General features: G+C 36.5%; 1 protein-coding gene across 1 annotated transcript in view; it reads right to left on the bottom strand.

Annotated features, from left to right (window-relative positions):
- LOC135468486 (neuropeptide prohormone-4-like) overlaps positions 1-3,850 on the bottom strand; it is a 63,578-nt gene extending 59,728 nt beyond the window's left edge. Inside the window, exon 1 of the mRNA XM_064746769.1 lies at positions 3,762-3,850. The gene's annotated coding sequence lies outside the window, so the exon portion shown is untranslated. The remainder of the gene's footprint in view (positions 1-3,761) is intronic.
- Positions 3,851-20,054: the final 16,204 nt, after the last annotated feature.

The raw sequence follows: 20,054 nt of genomic DNA, 5'->3' as shown, positions 1-20,054 counted from the left end.
CCCAAATAAAAAATAAATAAGACGCCACATCCATTAAGTATCACTTTGTAGGCACCACGTAAAATATGAATGGTCGCAAGGAAGCCTATTTGTAAACACAATACAAGTAAAATTGTGTGAACGCCACGTGAGCTAGGATTACATTCAAGAAAGATTGTGTACATTCCATGTAAAATATGATAAGAGTGCAAACGTCGAAAGACACACTGTACATGTGAAATATAAATACATACAAATAAAATTGTTCAACGGTCACATTAAATATGATTACTTGCAAAACTGCGTAGAGGCCACGTCAAGTAATTTTACACACAGCTAAAATTACATGTCGATCATAGCGAACCAGCGCGGTGCAATGAACCTGAAGCCTTTCACTAATGCGGTCGCTGTGGGTTCAAGTCCACCTCTTGCTGGCTTCCTCCATAGCAGTACGTGAGAAGGTCTGCAGCAACTTGCGGATGGTCGTGGGTTTCTCCCGGGTTCTGAACGCCCCCCCCCCCCTGCCAGCATAATGGTGATCACCGTTGCATAAGTGAAATTTTCTTGAGTAAGGTGTAAAACACTAATCAAATAAATAAATAAGTAAATAAATAAAATAGGAATGTGTACATGTAGACATCATATAGACGCCATCGTATGATGTCATAAAGATGGAACTGTGTAGACGCCACATCAAACATGATTACACACAAATAAAACTACGTTGAAGCAACGTGAAATGATACTTTGAGTGTCATCATAACGCATGGCGTAGCGGTATAGTCGATCCAAAAAACCTCATCGCTTATCCACCGGACCAGTGCTCTATAAATCTGATACATCTTTGACATCTTCATGACAATCGATATCCCTGTCGCCGAAACTGATTCATAAGAAGCCGTGAAATCTGACAGTTGCCGGAGAAAAGCGTTAGGAAAAACACCAGAAACCTCACTGGTATAAGGGGCTATAATTGACTTGTCGTGTTTTTAATTTGCGGACGTCTAATAGATAGTTATGGAAAATAACACGACTTTGACATGATCACTGAGAAACGTCCTAATTTCCGAATTGCATAACGACTGTAGTTGTTTGTGGGTGTCGGTTCCTTTTGTTCAGAGAATGAATCAACAATCCAAACCAAGAATTCAAGCGCATAGTTTTATTCCAAACAATATTTCCAGTCGTTAACACTCGAGTAAAGCCAATAAAGTCCTGTGTTATTCGATTAACCAGAAGTTGTGTTAAGAAATACATATCATCTACTGTAATGGTTAGTGACATGTTGACAGCATTACATATAGAATTTTCTTTTTAATTTTTTTTATTTACAGTTCAAAAATATGTGTCACAGAGTGGCAGAAATGTTATTATTTTGGGAATTTGCAGGGATTTACTTCATAGATTCTCTCGTTATCTTATAGCAGCCGTTTTAAACTAAATGTCGAAACTTATATAAACCTTATAAATGCTACCAACAAAAAATATGTTTGTGGCATTAAAAGATCATTTATCAGAACAAATGTTGAAGATACCAATGTATCTTTTGTCTGACCCTCAATCCAATATGGCGATGATATCTGGGATGATCTTACTTATGCTAATACACCCATTTCCACCCGGCTATAAATAACAATATCACAACATCACAAGTTTGCCTGATTGTTAAGTTCCTGAGAACTTTACAGCAAACTGAACACAATATCTACAATCTCCCTCGTCGCGACTGACAAACGTTTAACTTGACGACCGTTTACAGTATTTACCATAACTGTATATCCTTTTCTGTTTAACCCTGTCATTTTCATTTTATATTTGTGTTCTTCACTTCATTTTTTTATTCATATTTGCCACATAAAAATGCAGTATTACGTGAAGCTTTCTTCTCTGAATAACTTGATTCTGGAAAGTACAATTTAATGTTGGCTGGCCATGTCGATGGTTCTAATTCAAAGTGAACCTTACTTTGCTAAAATTTATTAGCATAGGTTCAAAGTCTCTATTTAGTAAAATTGAAAAATTACCTAAATTTTAACTGGAGCAAAATAATTATCCAAGATTCAGAAATCTTTGAGAATATTTTCATAAAACTACACATGACTCTAATATGTCTTACATGCAAAATTCTATAAATATATGTTATCAGACAAATGAACGGGTCTGTTTGAGTACACGTGACCCATAGTACACACTTTTGAATGTGGGTTGATGTCTTTATTTCGCATTTCTCATAATTCGGTCAAGTCACTGAAGTTACAATAATTGCGCGCGTATTGTCCTGGTCACGCCAAGGGTTACCTCAGGCTCAACATTCACCAAAATACTATTATCTGGCACTATATATTTGAGTTCATTCAGCTAATTAGCCATCAATACTTTTCAGTCATTGCAAAACCCAATACCACTTTTCCCTTATGCTGAAAGTGGTTGCCCATTCGTCCCTTTCTCTGACACCACACCTTTGATGGTTCAAATCTTATCTCATATATATACAATTTTGTGTCAACTTTAACAAGATATTGAAAATTGTTAACAACTATTTTACCAATAATGTTATAAAACTTTTTCAAGAATGACATTATTTCAATCCAACTCCCGAATAGTGGTCCTTTCCTTCACGAATAAATAATATCGCAGTGATATAGGCGAAGGATTGCTGAGTGCAGCGCAAAACACTAATCCAATAAATACACAATCGTAAAGAGTGCCTTACGGGGTCAACACGGTAATTTTCTGCCTGTGTAATATAGAGGAACTGACTGATTCATGAGCATACATGCTCTTCCAGTTCTAGTAAATTAGCACAAGCCTGTCCTCATAAAGAGAATAATAGCCAGAGGTCTCAGTACCCATGTTTTAATGTAATGGAGTATTGCTGAATTCATTTTCGTGTACGATTACTTGACTGCGGTTTGTAATGTTTTGTTCGAGTACTATGACACTCTTAATTATATATATATAGTACTTCGGATCCCTGGATGGAAAGGGTGTTCTATATATATGTATATTCCGAATCCAAATGATAGCCTTCTTAGTTCTCTGTTAATTAGAAAATATGTTACTTTTTGTCGTCACCGAGGATTTACTCTTTACGCATCCCAGATGGTCATGGCAAAAATTTGAAACGTTTAATCCTGAAGAACATTGAAAATAAGCTGATTTTCCCTGATACAGAATAAAGATATTAGATGATAGCTTTGACGTTTTCTCTTGCTACAATACCTTACAGTAGAGGAAATCAATACCCAAATTCAGAGAGCAGAATAAGGTGTTTTTTAAGACAAAAAGTCAAATCTTACATAAATAATTATGTATAGCATTATCTGGTTCATTTACCATCATTGTTACTGTGTGTCACTGGCATCAGTATAGACATAGATTAGCATTATCTGGTTCATTTACCATCATTGTTACTGTGTGTCACTGGCATCAGTATAGACATAGATTAGCAAAGAATTCTCTTGAGCAGTAAAATTCTACTCACAGAAATCGAGTATAAGCAGAATGAAACTTTGACATCCACATGTAAACAGGCCGTATGATTTAGCGTATACACGCACGTACAGGCGTTTTGGGAATACATGGTGAGAAGCTGATCGCAAACAAGTGATGTGTGTGAAAACGGAATCCCATGTTGATTGAGTCACTGATCTATAACGGGCTGCAAAAATCCATTATAGTGGTAAATGTCAATAATTTCACACTTTTAAACTAACAAATATATTATTTATTGGTCAATTACATCTGTGCATCACAAGTAAAAAAATTCGCCATTTACTTACCAAAGGTCGGGGGTTTATTTCGGGCACTTTGGACTCCTCCACCCATCCAAATGACCGTCGTCGTAAGAGTCAAATATTCTTAAATACGGCTGTCAGAAACGGATAAGTTAATCATTAGTTAATTAATACTGGAACCACATCTATGAATCTATGAACCACATTCACGGTGGCGACTTAAAAGTGTATCCCACTTATTTGGTATATTTGACAAAGTTCATACATCATTTACTCGTTTATTCATTCTTTTATTCGATCATTCATATTGGCATATATCCATTTTGCTTTTCACCACCAATGGGTGATCAGTGTAATGGACCATACTGATTTATGTGGCCCCAGTGATAGATATTAACCATATCTCTCGTATAATGTTTAGAAGGGTGTTTTTGGTGTTTAGATCATGGTCTAAATGGTCCATTAGTTATTCACTTGCTGATGCATTCATTCTTCTATTAATTTATACATTTATATATCCATCCCCCCTGAATGGCTGTTAAGTCTGATGGGCCATCTGAATTAACCTTTACTTATATCCAGTTATCAAAAATGACCACATATTCTGAAAGTGTGCACAGATCCGACATTCGTAAAATATCATCTTCCAGTAGTTGGAGAAAAGAATTCAAATACCTTGGGGTTAACAAAACCAAATTTACCATATTTGGTACCAGGGATATCAAAATAATGGTTCAGAAACCATATTTGTTTTCTTGTGTATTTACTTACATATTTATTTATTTCAATATTTATCTGATATTTTACGACTTTCTCACGTACTTGACGGCAGAGAGGTTTCTATGGGTGGAGAAAACTGCACATGGTCTACTAGCACTCTCACCTACCAATACTTGGTCAGAGAATACTAAACCCATATGTCGTTTCCAAAGCATAGACGAAGCATTAGGCAGCTGGCATAAAACGGATTTTAAATCACACACATTCTTGATTTAGAAATCTATTTATTTATTTAATTGATTGATTTTTACGCCGTACTCAAGAATATTTGACTTCCAGCATGAGCTGGACTTGAACTCACAGCGACCGCATTGGTGAGAGGTCTCTGGGTCATTATACTGCACTAGCGCGCTAACCAACTGAGCCATGGAGGTCCTCTTTAGAAATGTATGACAATTGCCTGCAACATCCACTAGCACAAATACCTGTGGAACTTTGAAACAACGTAATGGATGAAATTATGACACTGTACAATAAATATTCAAGAATTACACGTTTTTTGGCCCAGTTACGGGCATTCGTTTAAGTAGAATCTTGTAAGTTATGTATATTATATGCAAGAAACTGCACTGCAATTGATCAAAGCAACAAGTTAGTATTAAATCTCAGCAATTAGAAAGTAAACGTCTCTTCACCAGATGAGGATCTGTTTTAAGTCCTATTCGACTATACGCCAAAAATCTTCCATAATCGCTTGCATAGTTTTCTTACTTCTTAACGAAATTTTATACGAAGGTTTTATTTATTCTCAGAGAATGCTTCATTCTTTGTCCTCCAATGTAGTAATACTCCATAAATTATAACCACAGCAGTAAGACAGTCTCCACGGCTCCTGGGTTTGTTCGTTGATAGTGAAACGTGGGTGTCATGTTAGTGGCCGCAATAGATAAGGCTAGTCGAATTCACAGCCGAATCAGCGCACAGTGTATTCAAGCCAATGATTTTATTTGTCATGCAAAGAACAACCAGTTGCGTCGAGAACAAATCTAGGCGTCGTAACACACAACCGTTTACCAATAGTCAGTCATCATTTAATCAGTAAACATATCGTGTACCGTGATGATTGAATATTTGTCGTTAATTAAAAGCATATGTTACATTTGCTCTTTGATTGCAGCTGTTCAGATCTCCAAGGTGGATATTCGATTGATCACGATGCATATAAATCCCCTAAACCCTGCCGAAGCGGAATTAAACACAATCTTGAAGCAGATGGCTAGATTTTTAACAATCCTGTTCTGGACAATCCGGACGTATTGGGCGAATCTATGCGTCGAAACAGATATTCGTATTCCAGCCGTCAACCAATAAGGGCGTTCCGCGTTAATGATCGTAAAGCCAATTCTCTAAACGATGTTGAACACAAATTACCAAAGAACTAAGAACTTTGTACAAATATAGGTCTAGATAAGATGTACCATCTGGAGAGTCTGTGGTTTCCTTTAAATCCAGCGAGTTTGAGTTATCTTTTTCAAAGTCTTTGCTATAGACGGGGTGTTTAAAGTCAGCAGGTCATTTGATGGAATGTCGTTGAAAAACGTGTGTTTGTAGTAACAACGTGCGATGTTCACATAAATCGTCAAACAACATATGGCATCTAATAAATGCTACAAGGCGAGATATGAGCATGTCACATGCAAGACCGTCTCGCTATACTGATGTGCAAGGAAGAACAATTAAATTAAGAAGTCAAAATGGAAACTGTATATATATATATATATATATATATATATATATATATATATATATATATATATATATATATATATATATATATATATATATATATATATATATATATTATTGGGAGCCATTGTTGTGGGAGATCATTTGGTAGATGAGAAAGGTGGAACTTGATAAGCATATTTGCTAGCCAATCAAACATTATAAAACAACAAGTGCGAGACAAAGGCCAAAGAGGTTAATCTCCTGGACAGTGGCGATTATCTGGTGACAGAGACACCCACACATCAGAGAATCACTATCGATCACTGCAATCTTAATGCCTGACGTTTTGTCTGCGGTCAGGCTGCTCCCGTACACTACCTAGGCGCCGCGAGTCTGATAAACACGCTGTACGACTTTGTTCACAATCGTGTTAAACTAAACCACCAAACCCATTAGCGGGTAATGAAAAATAAATGGATACTTCATAGTTGAGGCTACATGACTGTTTATGCCATTGGACCATTTAATGGAATGTACTAATAACACCCCATTATCCGACCCATTTGAAGGTTCCACGTTCTGCCTAAAGAGAACACGGTACAGTTTGTCCAGTCCGAAATAAGGTATTATACTTTCACAGGCATAAACAACTGTTAACGATCTTTGATTATTAGTGATCAATACTATAACTTTTAGGCATTAGAATTGCGCCGACAAACGACAAACCTTGGTGAGTAGAAGAACATCGTGCACACCCTGGTTATGTTTCCAAAGAGCAAAACTGCTCATTTGGGTTACACAACTTGTGAACGACCCAAAGGAAACGGTTGTATTGGCTGTATTCTGCGTGCCAGGTGTAACGTCTTTGTAGCACGTTGATGTTTCTGTAGACGCATAACGGGACTTTGGGACTTCATTATTTCTGATTCGTCCCTATAACAACAAGTTTATATCATTATAGTAGTATTACAGTGTAAAGATTTAAAGCCTCTTCTACTTGATCCACTCAGCATTATGCTGAGATCGTCGAAATGAGTTTCTTCGGATTAACTTTGCTTATTTATCATAACCCCTTGTCGCCTGCTTGCCATGTGATGAAAGGAAACGATTACAAGTAAAACCTTCCCGATCTTGATCACCATATAGTTACTTGTTGTTCAGGAAGGGTAATGTAAAAGGTCTCTAAAAAGACATGGAAATCTTGGATGGGTTCATGGATTCATAGATACAAAGTAACATACAGAATGTTTGTGATACGCGCCACAGAATTTGCGTATGGTCTACATATAAAAAAAAGTAAATCTTTGAGAGTAAAACCAAAGCAAGGATAACAGTATGATAGTTGACAAATGGTCACATGTAATCGATGAAATATGGTCAGTTAGGGTGTTCAAGTAAGGGTGTTCATGTAAACGCTTAAATAGTAGCAAATTCACACTTAACACTTTCCAACGCCAGTCTTTTACAGGCTGAATGTGACTGCAGTTGCATCATACATGGACGCTTGGACTGGTTGTTAAGCCTTATGTCCACAAGCAAGTCAGTACTGATCCAGCCTTGCATTTGTATAATTCTTTTATTGGTATTCTCAAAGCCCAGCTTCATGCCGTGTTCTTATTGGTTACCGACATATTGCGATTCATATGATAGAGATAATACATACGGATGTGGTCTGACTGAAGCAATCCTCCCTTTCTACTACATGCTTCCACAATCACCAATAGGAACAAATCCATTCATTCATCCCCATTTTATTTTTGACTGCTTTTAATTTATTTTGATTATTATTTACAGCCATACTCAAGGATTTTCTATGTATGCTCTGTTCAATTTTACGGGTGGAAAAGAAGGAGGTGACTGAGGTAATTAACCACCGACCTTTGGCTAGTTACTTATTTACCTACATTTGATGTTAGAGTAGGAGTTAAGTCGTCTTCATCGGGCGCTAGACGGTACAAATGGCCACACGAACGCCTTTAACCGCTGGCAATCACCAAAACACCATAACGGTATATCACAAATCCCCTGAACCCACGCCTCACGTTGCATATCTTTTGCAAAATATCCATTAACCACTTTCTCACTTCCATGTTCTTTTTTAAACCAAAATTCTTTTTCTGTATACATTTTCAGGAGTAACTTTAACACTATTATTTAGTGCCATCATGTTTATATCACCAGCTTTAGAACAATAACTGCCGTCTGTAAGGAGCGATGATTTTATAGCGATTTTATCGCGGTTTTATATGGCCTCCCATGTGTCATGGTGGCGAAGAGCTGTCATTCATTTACTGTTATGTGTTTAATGTTATATAATCCGTATTTAAATGTGGCTTTTGTTCAGCAGTAAATGTATTTTTGTTCGTATGACGTTGTTTGGTATAATGTATTGTCATAGCCATTAGCTTTTTTTAGCTTGATAGTATTCCAGTACTCTCTGCTGGATGTTTAATTGGGATACAGCTTGCAATATATTGTGTGTAAATCGTGAACAAATTATGACATATTACAATGTGAATAAAATCTTGATGGGTTTGGAAAAACTTCAGTATAGCTGTCATAGATTGCGATGTCAAGGTTCAAGCTGAAATATTCGGTGAGTATAATATCGCTCCCCGTCAAGAGAATTCTGCCTCCGTTCACTGTGAAGCTGAATGGCATAAGTCCCATGTCTCCAGTCTCATTTGAAAATAGTATACGTTCACTTCCGGATTTGATAATGTTACTTCCGGTTAGAGTTAATCTTCAAACATTTAAAACACATTGCAAATGGCAGGTCTCTTCAACGTATTCTGGAATATATAACGCAAGGCCCAGGTAAATAGATGGCCACATTAATCGAAATTGTAGGAATAGATTTTGTTGATATGCGACTCTTGTGTCCTGTCAAATCGCTCCACATACTGTTATATAATAGTGTACTGAATATATTTTATAAGGTAAAAAGACTGGTGTTACCCCATAGTTTTAAATGTTTTTCCACCTAAGAGGTAAATCTTTGTAATGAGGAACTTAAGTATGTCCAGTCATCCGCCTACTTAGGTCACATTATTATTCACGACTTACTTGATAACGATCATACTTAAATTATGTGTGAGTGCGAATGTATTACTGAGGAAGTTTTGTTATTGTCGGGCTATAGTTAAGAAGTCGCTTTTTTCACACATTTTTCTGTCTTATATTGCTGTCATTTATGGTGTGTATTTTCTAAATACAAGATAAGGATTATGTACAATAATATTTTTCGATGGCTTTTCCATCGCAGACTATCAGTCTGAAATAAACGGCGACATGGTCATCATTGAGTGCTTGTGTTCCTCATTATATACAAATATCCTGTTCAATGTCGGGTTCAACCCACACTTTTCGTTTTTCACCGATTTAACCGCTAGAACTTTCCTCTTACCCATATCAACTTCTACAGCGTTAAAGATACAAACATTTATTAGAGCATTTCTTTAAAATTGAACAACATACATCTGCTCTTAGATCTAATAACTTCCAAAAGGACACACTGTTTTTGTCAATTATTGGCCATTTTAGGTAATGTGTGCTCTGACGTCATATCCGGTGACCGGTACTTCCGCAGCAAAGGCCTGGGTTCTTCAAACAATCTAGAAGACAGGTTAAAATTACAGAATGAAAGTAATTTTAAAACTACTCATCAAGTTTGTTTTACCATGAAAATGACATTGTCATTTTTAACAAGAAAATTATTCTCTTATAAAGCCATAACCCTGAGTTTTAAAAGAGGATGTCATGAAGGTGACTTAACTTAATATGCCTAGAGCACTTGATCATCCACATTGAATGCCGAATTTAACAATTCCTTTATAGCTATAATGGCTTTAATTGTTCGTCACAGAATCATCAGTGAGGGCGTTTTTTTTTTCGTCAATGATTTTGATACAAGTTATTTGTAACCAGGTTTTCGCAAAGGCATCCGGCTCATTCTGAAAGTATTTGCCATATGAAATGTTAGTCAGGTCAAGGTCAGGCTCTGGGATCACGAAGGGATCTTAGACTTAAGTCAAAATTTCAAATCACATTAAAATTCTTGTTACTTATTTTACCATCTCAAAATTTTGCTTGACAAAAATGGTGGGTAAATTATTGTACAACAAATTTCCGCTAAAATAACGGAAAGTAACATACAAAATTTAATGATTGAAGTTTTGACAACCATGGGCAAGGGTTAACACGTCTCGGCACCTAACCCGTTCATCAGATCCAATGCTGGAATCCGGCTGACAATTTGTCAGATGCAAGGTTGTCTTTGATCCAAGTCATCTTTAAAACAACTTTTTCACACAGGCCATTGTTGTATATTAAAGCATTTGCCCTATAATGTGGTAGTTTTAGTGGCTCATATCTGAAGCGTCGATCTCGCGGCAACCAATCGATCCTTAAATAGTCAGGTCGAATGCTGGAATTTGTTCGTGCTGGTTTGACCGGTTTTCAGCAATGTAACAAGCTGTGGTTTTCTTAACATTAATGACATTTAATGGCATTAAACACCATACAATGAAATGAAAACAACAAAAACCGTATTTAGTTTTTTGGAAAATCAAACAATCAAAATTATTGGACACATTTATTATCTGTCGACTGTGGAATTGAAATCCCTATCTGTAGCTGATCATCCATATGTCCCATTCAGTACAGATGGAATAGAACATTGCAACCTGATTTGCAAACATGACCAGGTAAACAATAGCTGACATATATGAATAGTGTTTTATACATAATCATATATACACGGCTTCCTTATTTTAACGGCTTCCCCAAAGCGAGAGCATCACCAAATGCAAACAATAGCTATAGCAATTCACTTAAGTTTGACTTGTTTATCTATTTAGATCTAATCAGAATGGTGAATAAATAGGATGGCCAGATATCTAGATGACCGGAAAATTTCCACTTGCAATCAAGGTTCTCAGCATTATAAGAAAGGAAACATGGTAACCAAAACATCAACAAAACTAGAATGATAGTTTCTGAGATGTTTTGAATGCAAACAAATCAATAGTTCTCACTTCTATATTAACTCATATTGTTTAAAGTTTACTGTAAAACGTAGAATCAGATTCCGAAACATCGGTGATGTCTTTACACCATGTGTCCAAATGAATAAAAGAATGATAACGGCTTAGCGTCACACTGGCAGCATTGCAGTCATATCAAGGCGATTTTTGAGCACACGATGCCACTACGGCGGTACAATGCACCCATATCGCGGCAACCAAGCGAATTTATGGATATACAGATATACAGCTGGAGAGGTTCGACCCAGTACGAAATCATTACCCAGAATGATCGAGATAGACTTCTGGGAACCATATTGCGTGAGTTGCTCCCATCTAGAGACAGAGTTATGACGACCTTCCTGTGACCTTGGCTTAGACATTCTCTCCAAACGAATCCCAAACATAGGATAACTTTGTTACGGTACGCATTTGTTAATGTGAAAAAATACAGATTGAACTTTCCTTGGGTTTTTGAGAAGACACAGCCCCTTATCTAAATCCATCTCCCTGTTTGCACACAAAGTTAACGACGCAGAACGTACATGGTCAATGAACCACGCCTCTTGTTTCTAGTGTGATCTCATTAGTCACCAATCAAGATAAATTAGAGGACATACCTATTCTACAATTAACATAGATGAGACAACTTATTGTCAATGAAGGCTGTTTAGGTTAAGAAATTACGCGTACAAAATGACTTTTTTCTTTGTTACAATATGTCAATATTGCCTATCGACATTTTATATAGATAATTCAAAAGTTCGCTTATTACACACGTAATATCTATTCGGACGAATTCAGGCAATGATAAAACTCCCTCAAACACTTCACACACGTTTCAATGTTAGGCGTGTGTAACAGCATTATTGATGGTATATAGGGCATATTTGATCCATTAGATGTATACATGATTTACTAAACAGCTTGTCCCAATGTCTGTAGCGCTGACGTTCAGAAAGCTTTTTTCTCCGTTAATCGCTTTGGAAGGATTTCTGTGTGATTTTATTTGCTTCTTACCTTTTTACTTCTAACAAGCAGCTCTTCGCGGGATTACTGTACTGTCATAACTGTCCTTCTTTGTTCTTTTTGACGTTGGTGGTACGGTACCCTTCTTGTTCTTGATCGTCGGGTGCATTTTTGAAATGCCCATGTGTCTCATTTTCTGGGCGCACATTAATCAATTTGTTTTTTTCGAGAATCAAACGGTTTGCGCACATTTCCTTCCATCATTAAACATGACGTCTTTCAGAAATGGCAAAAAACATTAAATCACGCACTCGACAAAATAGGTACTCAATACAAAATATTTCAATCCATTTAAAATGCACCATTTAGTCTCGTTCAGAAAGCTTTTTTTCTCGTTAATCGCTTTGTGAGGATTTCTTTGTGATTTTATTTGTTTCTTTGCAGTGTTTCCTCTCCATATTATCTCTAGCTATTTCACTTCAGCTGGAGAGAATTCCACCCGTCGTTTGGCGCAGAAATCTCCCACAGTTCTGACAGTGTCATAAATCCCTGCCTTTTGTCAGATGCTCTACCTGGCTCATTATAATTTGACGCTTGGTTATCTGTTTATATTTGACCGGTGTTTAACACTGTACTGGGGCAGTTGAATGGCTGGAGAAAACCACCGCCCTTGGTCAGCTATACCAGAAACGTCTGGTCTTAAAGCCTTAGTTGGACTCGAACTTGCGGTCTCGTTGCCTAGGGGACAGATAGTTCGAGCGAGACCGCAGATCGACAGCTTAGGCCAGCGGAGGTACTTCTTTTCTCGTTTTGGCGTAGCTTAGTTGACCATTAGAACAGCTTTATCTTTGTTGAAGACAGAATATATAATAAGACACCAAAAAGAATAAATAAATAAACAAAATGAGGTGAAGGCGTATCAAAAAAAAGGAACATTACATTCCAAACAGTTTAGATAATGAAGTTACCCATAATTTTTACTGTGTTTTTACTGCATTAGGCTTTTAATGTGCACTAAAATTTGTAAGTTTACAAAACATATTTGCCAAATTATGAGGTCTTTTTCAAAAGAAACGTACCCAATGTAATGCCAGGTTGCCAAACTCTCATTAAATATTGGTTTAGCAAAGAAATAAATTGGTTAATGCACTGTAATACACATGCATAATTTAGCATTTGGTGTTTTCATAAGATTCTTTTGTTCGTACTATACAGTTCACATTTTGAAATGTGAATCATTAAAAATGCTTCAATTTAGTTAGGGCTTAGCACATAATGCCGTTTACGCTATGTGTGTAGTAGCCCTTTAAATATGACAACAATAAAAGAGACATTAAACCCACGTAAACCCACAAATGACACTATTAATGTAAAATATTTGAGAACACATGTTATAAAATGTTGTGTGTACAGATCAAGAAACATCGATTTCTCGTCATTTATTGCTTGGATTGTTTTGTCAAATACACAAATTTATGGGATTCACAGGGGGAAAATATGAGAATGTTGTATTTTGAGAAATTTGAAATGTCGATTTGTCGATGCCTGCGTGGAATGTTGTGACTGGGTATGACCTGGGGAATCACCGTTTAGGTTGTGGACTTAGTAGTGTCACTCCGTTGTCGCTTTTTCCTCTCATATTTAACTAGTTGAATGCGCTCTAATCCTAGAAAGCTCTTAGTTTTAGTCTTCAGGACAACAGCACACACATGTACGTGTTCAAACTGAAAGAAAAAACGTCCATGGTTTTTGCCATGAACGATTGCAAACATTTGTGCAGGAGTTGAGAATGTTGATCTGTTGAGGTTTTTGTGCTCACGTCCGTGACTCCGCTTAATTGACAAGTTACAACCAGAGTATTCTGCGTGGTAAGGTTTTTGAAATACGAATACAGATCGATGGCTCATTCGTATGAAGCTGGCTCATTCGTATGAAGCTGTGGCCATTCGAATGGAATTCTGCTTGATTATCATTTATCCTTTAGCAAGCCACTGGGTAAAAACTACCGAATTTATGTATAAAGGGGTTGGACACGTTCGAATTTTTTCGAAAACAGAATGATGTGAAGTCCATCCCGCATAAAGTCATTTGGCTCAAAGCTGTTGAATTTATTGTTTATTGCCGCGTTCGCTATAACGATATGTGGGCAATACGCATATATTTCAAAAGGTCACTCTGGCTTTGATACAAGACGCCATTAGACACGGTAGCAATGGACAGTTTGTTATAATCTAATCTGTCAGCAATCTATCCAGCCTACTTATAGCAAGTGTATGATTGTTAAATAAATGTGTTGCCAATGTGTGTAGTGTTAGTGGTAATAAAAGTCAACACTGTACTCTATGTTAAGTGAAATCAGGTAATGTATTTCTTTTTTATTTATTTTTGGCGCTTTTTGCCATTTAATGAATTAATGTCTTAAAATAGAAAACGTAAGCATATTGAGCGAAAACAGACGGTTTCCTAGTTATTGGAGCAGGACTGGCCTCTCTTCGTGGCGTGATGTCCTCAGTGCGCGGTCCAATGCGGCAATCGATTGGCAGTTGTCTGTGGTCTGTATTGACAACAAATGGAATTTACCCAATTAAGATCGATTTCATAAATTGTCTTAATCATCTTCTATGGTGCTTTTGAAAATTTTTTTTATTAACACATAAAATTCCTCATAAAACCATCGTTTGATCAAATAGGTATACATTTTATATATACAGCACGATGCATAGTATACTGGGTCTGCAAATATTCCGATATTTGGTACGGCCAAAAGTTCACTTTTTTTATTTGTTAGATAACTGCAGTCAGCATGTTATGCATTTTTTTAACAATGTATATATGTGTAATTTGTGCAGTTTATTTTGGGAATTTAGAAACAGAACAAGCTTAAATGTCTACAAACCACATCAAGATGGTAGGTTGATTAACTGAACGTGTCCAAGTTACAGATTCAGTCTGATCTTTATTGACTACAGATCACGAGAACAGAACTATAGACATGCTCTTTGGTATCGGAAATACACTTCTAAGATCGAAAACGTGTGAATGCGATGTTTCAAATATGCCATAAAGCCAACGTGATCAAGAATTGATTCCCTGTAGACATAGAATGTTGATAGAGTGAAATTATATGCGCTTTTACTTTGAAAAAGTTGTTAAGCAATCCAGTCCAAACTCTCATCCCCTAAGCCTTTGCAGTTTCGTCTCATAAGTTCGAGATTTGCCTCAACTTTTTCACCATTGACTGATATAAGCGCTGATATGACGACATAGTGTAAACACAACCTGCTTTCTGTGTATACACCTTAAAATATTCAACCAGTTATTAAAGCAACAGAGTTTTTTCTCCTGAGGTCAGAATTAAGCTTCTGAGTTTCAACCTGCCTCAACACAGCTCTGTGGTAAGAATAATCCGAAATAAATATATATCCGAATATATATAAAGATCGATTTCATAATTATATAAATATAATCCGAAACTATAAATATAGTTGTCCTGTGAATAATTTATGAGAAAACAAAGGTGAAGAAATTTCACCTAAGCAGTATAAATTGACCATGTCATCGGGAGATTATGTCACTATTCAAAAAGATGGATGTGGGTTGAAATATTTACGTCTTAAATTACACAGCTGGGTACATAATGACATGTCAATTTAACTGCGATGATGGTTGTAACAAAAAAGGACATCGGGCACAGAACATGGAAACGCCTTGCCAGGCGTATGACCTGACAGCATATGGGCCGCACAATCCAGTCAGCACGGGAGAATATTGTACATACGTTTAATTCTGTTCGGCAATGAAGTGTTAACATAAGTGATTTTATGTATACTATCGCCGCACGTGACCAGATTAAAAAAATAAAGTTGTCCTCAGGGTAAGAAAAGAAGAAGCCATGGTTTCAAGATATCGAGTGATATCCAAGTAAAGAAAGAAACACGCCACGACATGTGTCCTTAAAGAACTTGTCCTCGAATGACTCCTGAGTTATTGATATGAATGGTCTTTACATAACCTTAGGAGGTTCCTTAAATATCACTGAAGCTTATACCATTCATTTACTTTTGACCTGTTTCTCTGTTTGCATGTAACTAGACTGGCGAATAAACAGGATGATAAAATATCTGGATGACTAGATGGCAACGGAGATTCTCCGTACTTTATTGTCACCAGGCGAAAACTCTGCCAACATGAAACAACCTGCTTTATTCTTGGGTGGCGAGGTTGTTAACGAGAACACATAAATAGCACTGACATTTATCACTAAAATCGCTTCAGTTAAACTGACAGTAACTTGTTGGTTGATTCAGATTTTGACCCTTCGTGTACTGTGAGAGAAGGGCCAGAATTTGAATCAACCAACAAGTAGTACAAGCTATTTACCCGGCACAATCAACATAGACATTTCAGGGAACCACATTGCGTGACTTGTACCCATGGAGAGATTACCCTGATGTTATGACGCCCTATTTCTGACATTGGGTTAGACTTTCTCTTCAAACAAATCCCAAATATCGGATGTGCATTGTGCAGCAAAATGCAGACTGAATTTTCTCGATCAGCAGGGGGAATGTAACCGCCATTGTTTCGGTGAAGACGAAGCCTCTGACCTAAAGCCATCTTTGCTGTTTGCACACGAAGTTAACGATCCATAGGTTTTTGTTCTCAGGATAATCCCGTTAGATATCAATGAAGATAAATAAATAAGACAAACAAATTCACAAATAATATATGGGGGGGGGGGGGTTACTGTCAATAAAAACTTGTACTTGCGGGAAAATTTTTAAATAAAACTAGTATATTCTGAAACCTAATGAAACAGTTCATGTGTATTTTACATTTTAGGTGTGTTTATTTCAGAACAATTCTTCACAATGTGTATCTGATTTGTAACAGCTATCTACTGTAGAGATGCCTTAATGAGCAGAGCTCATTCAAATGCGTATACTGGTACCTTGGTTGGGGAGACCTACATCATCCAATAAAACTTCGCGGGCAAGATTGTGAACAAAACGTCGTTCACAACAAAAAAGCATATAATCAAATACTTAGTAACTCAGGCAGACAATGCAAAATAGTTTGTCATTATGTGTTTTTATCTTTCAGTAAAGGCAGTTAAAGAATTTTTGTGATTGTCAAAATAACTGCTCATTTGCAAGGTGTTTTTCCTCCACAGATTATTTCCGGCAGAGATTGATGAATCTAAATTTTGTGTTACAAGAGATCAATTTTACAGGCACACATATGTGAACTGCCGGTTCATGTTACATCTGATTTAATGTTGTACCAGACATTTGACTCGTTATAACCTGGATTGGATCGAACAAACCAGCCGTATACATAATCAGCGCCTCCAAAACTGTCATTTTGCTGATCCTAGCTGACGCAACATTTCACCAGTTCCTATTTGAGGGCCGTCGGGTCCTATACCAAGTGATGATGAATGGGGTCGTTCAGACCCGAATCAAAAGTAGATGTCATCTGTCTGGCAAATAACCATAATTTCACTACACTTGGAGTGAATACCGCCCGAATTCTGGCACAGAATTGCTCCTAAATTCCCAAACACGCCCGACAGTGCCATAAACTCGTGGCTTTGCCAAAGAGGTTTCCCGGTTCATTATAATTAGTTTTATCGCATATTTATACATTTAATTTATTTGTTTTTAAAGGTGCACTTTAATAATAGCTTGGTGGTTTTACCCCCGGGCTCTCCTCGGTTTCCTTCAAGCATGATGCTGGCCGCCGTCGTGTAAGTAAAAACACCAATCAAATAAAAATAATAAATACATAATAATAATAGCGTGCCATTTTTATGACAGTCATTTCTATGGTTGGAGGAAATCAGAGGTTACGTCCGGAGAAAACCACCGCCATTTGTTTTATCTTTACATTGTAATTTTCAATTAGTAAATTTACACAATTTTGGATTATTTTGCTCTTTTAAATAAAAAACGTCCCCAGCAAAAGTCCCAGGTGGCTAAAGCCTCCGTAGAGTATTGCTGTACACATGCATAATTTAAAATAGGATGTTTTAACAGAATTTTTTATTGCGTACAATGCATTTCACAATTTGACGAGTCAATCACAGGAACTGTTTTAAGTTAGTTAGGACTTGATACACTATATTGGTTTGTGTCGTGGATAGTAATCAAAAAATAAGTCAGCAAGGAGATGCAATTTAAGTAATTGTAAGTAATTAAGTAATTAAGACAGACTAAGTAATATATTTGAGCTCCACACATTGAAAAAAGTTTTGTGTTCAGAATTTATTTGGAATTAGTTCTTGTTTAAAATTGCTTGCTTTTTCTGTTTTTTTTTTCTTTTTTTTTCTTTATAGCCTCTCTCATATTTAACTAGCTGGATGCGCTCTAATCCTAGAAAGACCTTAGTTTCAGTCTTCAGGACAACAGCACACACATGTACGTGTTCAAACAGAAACAAAAGAAATCAATGGTTTTGCCATAAACGATTGCAAACATTTGTGCAGGAGTTGAGAATGTTGATGTGCGGAGGTTTTTGTGCTCACGTTCGTGATGCCGTTTAACTGACAAGGCACAATCAGTATACTCTGCGTGGAAAGGTTTTTAAAAAGTCAATTTTTGTACACATGCTGAGGCCATTCGAATTCTGTTTGATTACCATTTGTCCTATAGGAAGCCACCTGTGGAAGAGGTAACAGTTTGGTATAATGGTGTGGAAAACGCTGGAATTGTTTTTAAAAATTTACACTTCATAGATTACTTTGAAACATAGATTACTTTGAAACTTTCTCACAAAAAAGCGGCTGAAAGCTGTTAAATTTATTGTTCTTTGCTGTGTTTGCTATAACGATTTGTAGGCAATCTGGCGACGGTATATGCCTACTCATATGCTTCAAAAGAACAAAGGTCTCTATGGCTTGGATACGAGACGTGATTAGGCTGTCAGATGTCAGTCATGGTAGCACTAGACAGATTGTTAGAATCCATTTTTCTGTGAATCTAGACAGGTTGGTTATAGCAAATATATGTCAAATACATACCGTCAATTCATCATGCTCTTACAGTTTATTTGTTAAAAGTATAACAATTTACTGACATGTTTTGGCTTTTGTTTCTTTAGAAACGAAACAATAAATGTAATTTTAGTTTTATCTTTTAGGCATACGAGATATTGTTTTATGAAACATGAAAATATGAAACTTTTTTTCTTTTTATTCTTTGGGCTGGTTTGCGATTCAAGTAATTTAATGCGTCAATAGAAAACGCAGGCAAATAGAGCGGGAAAACAAGGTTTACTAGTTAATGAAGCAGGACTGGCGTCTCTTAATGGCATGACGTCTTTGCTGTGTAGCCAAATTAGGCAATTGATTGGCTGTTCACCTTTGATCTGTTTTGGCAACAAATGGAAATCACCCATTATGATCAATTTCAAGAGATGTTTTCTGAACTGCTCCTGATAAGCGTAATATAGTGGGTCTGTATTCGGGTATTTGCCCGAATGTCTGATGTCAGTATATAGGTTATTCTTTATATATATATATACATATATATATATATATATATATATATATATATATATATATATATATATATATATATATATATATATATATATATATATATATATATATATATATATATATATAAAAGAACAACCTTATGTAAATGTCAACAAGCATAATACAGATGACAGGTTGATGACGTAAACGTGTCCAAAGTACATATACAGTTCGTTTAGTTTGATCTGTAATGATCCTCACCTGAATATAGCTATAGGCATGCTCTTTGGCATCATGTTTACGGTTCCCCGATAGGATCTGTTTGAAGAATACAATGATCTGCAAATACATAGTTTGAATGACGTGTTCCAGAAATGCCATAAAACCAACTTGATCAAGCGTTGAATCCCTGTTGGC

The sequence above is a fragment of the Liolophura sinensis genome, chromosome 6 (assembly GCF_032854445.1).
Source record: "Liolophura sinensis isolate JHLJ2023 chromosome 6, CUHK_Ljap_v2, whole genome shotgun sequence".
NCBI lineage: Eukaryota > Metazoa > Mollusca > Polyplacophora > Chitonida > Chitonidae > Liolophura > Liolophura sinensis.
The sequence above is the reverse complement of the archived record's forward strand: the minus strand, read 5'-3'. Positions and strand labels throughout refer to the sequence as shown.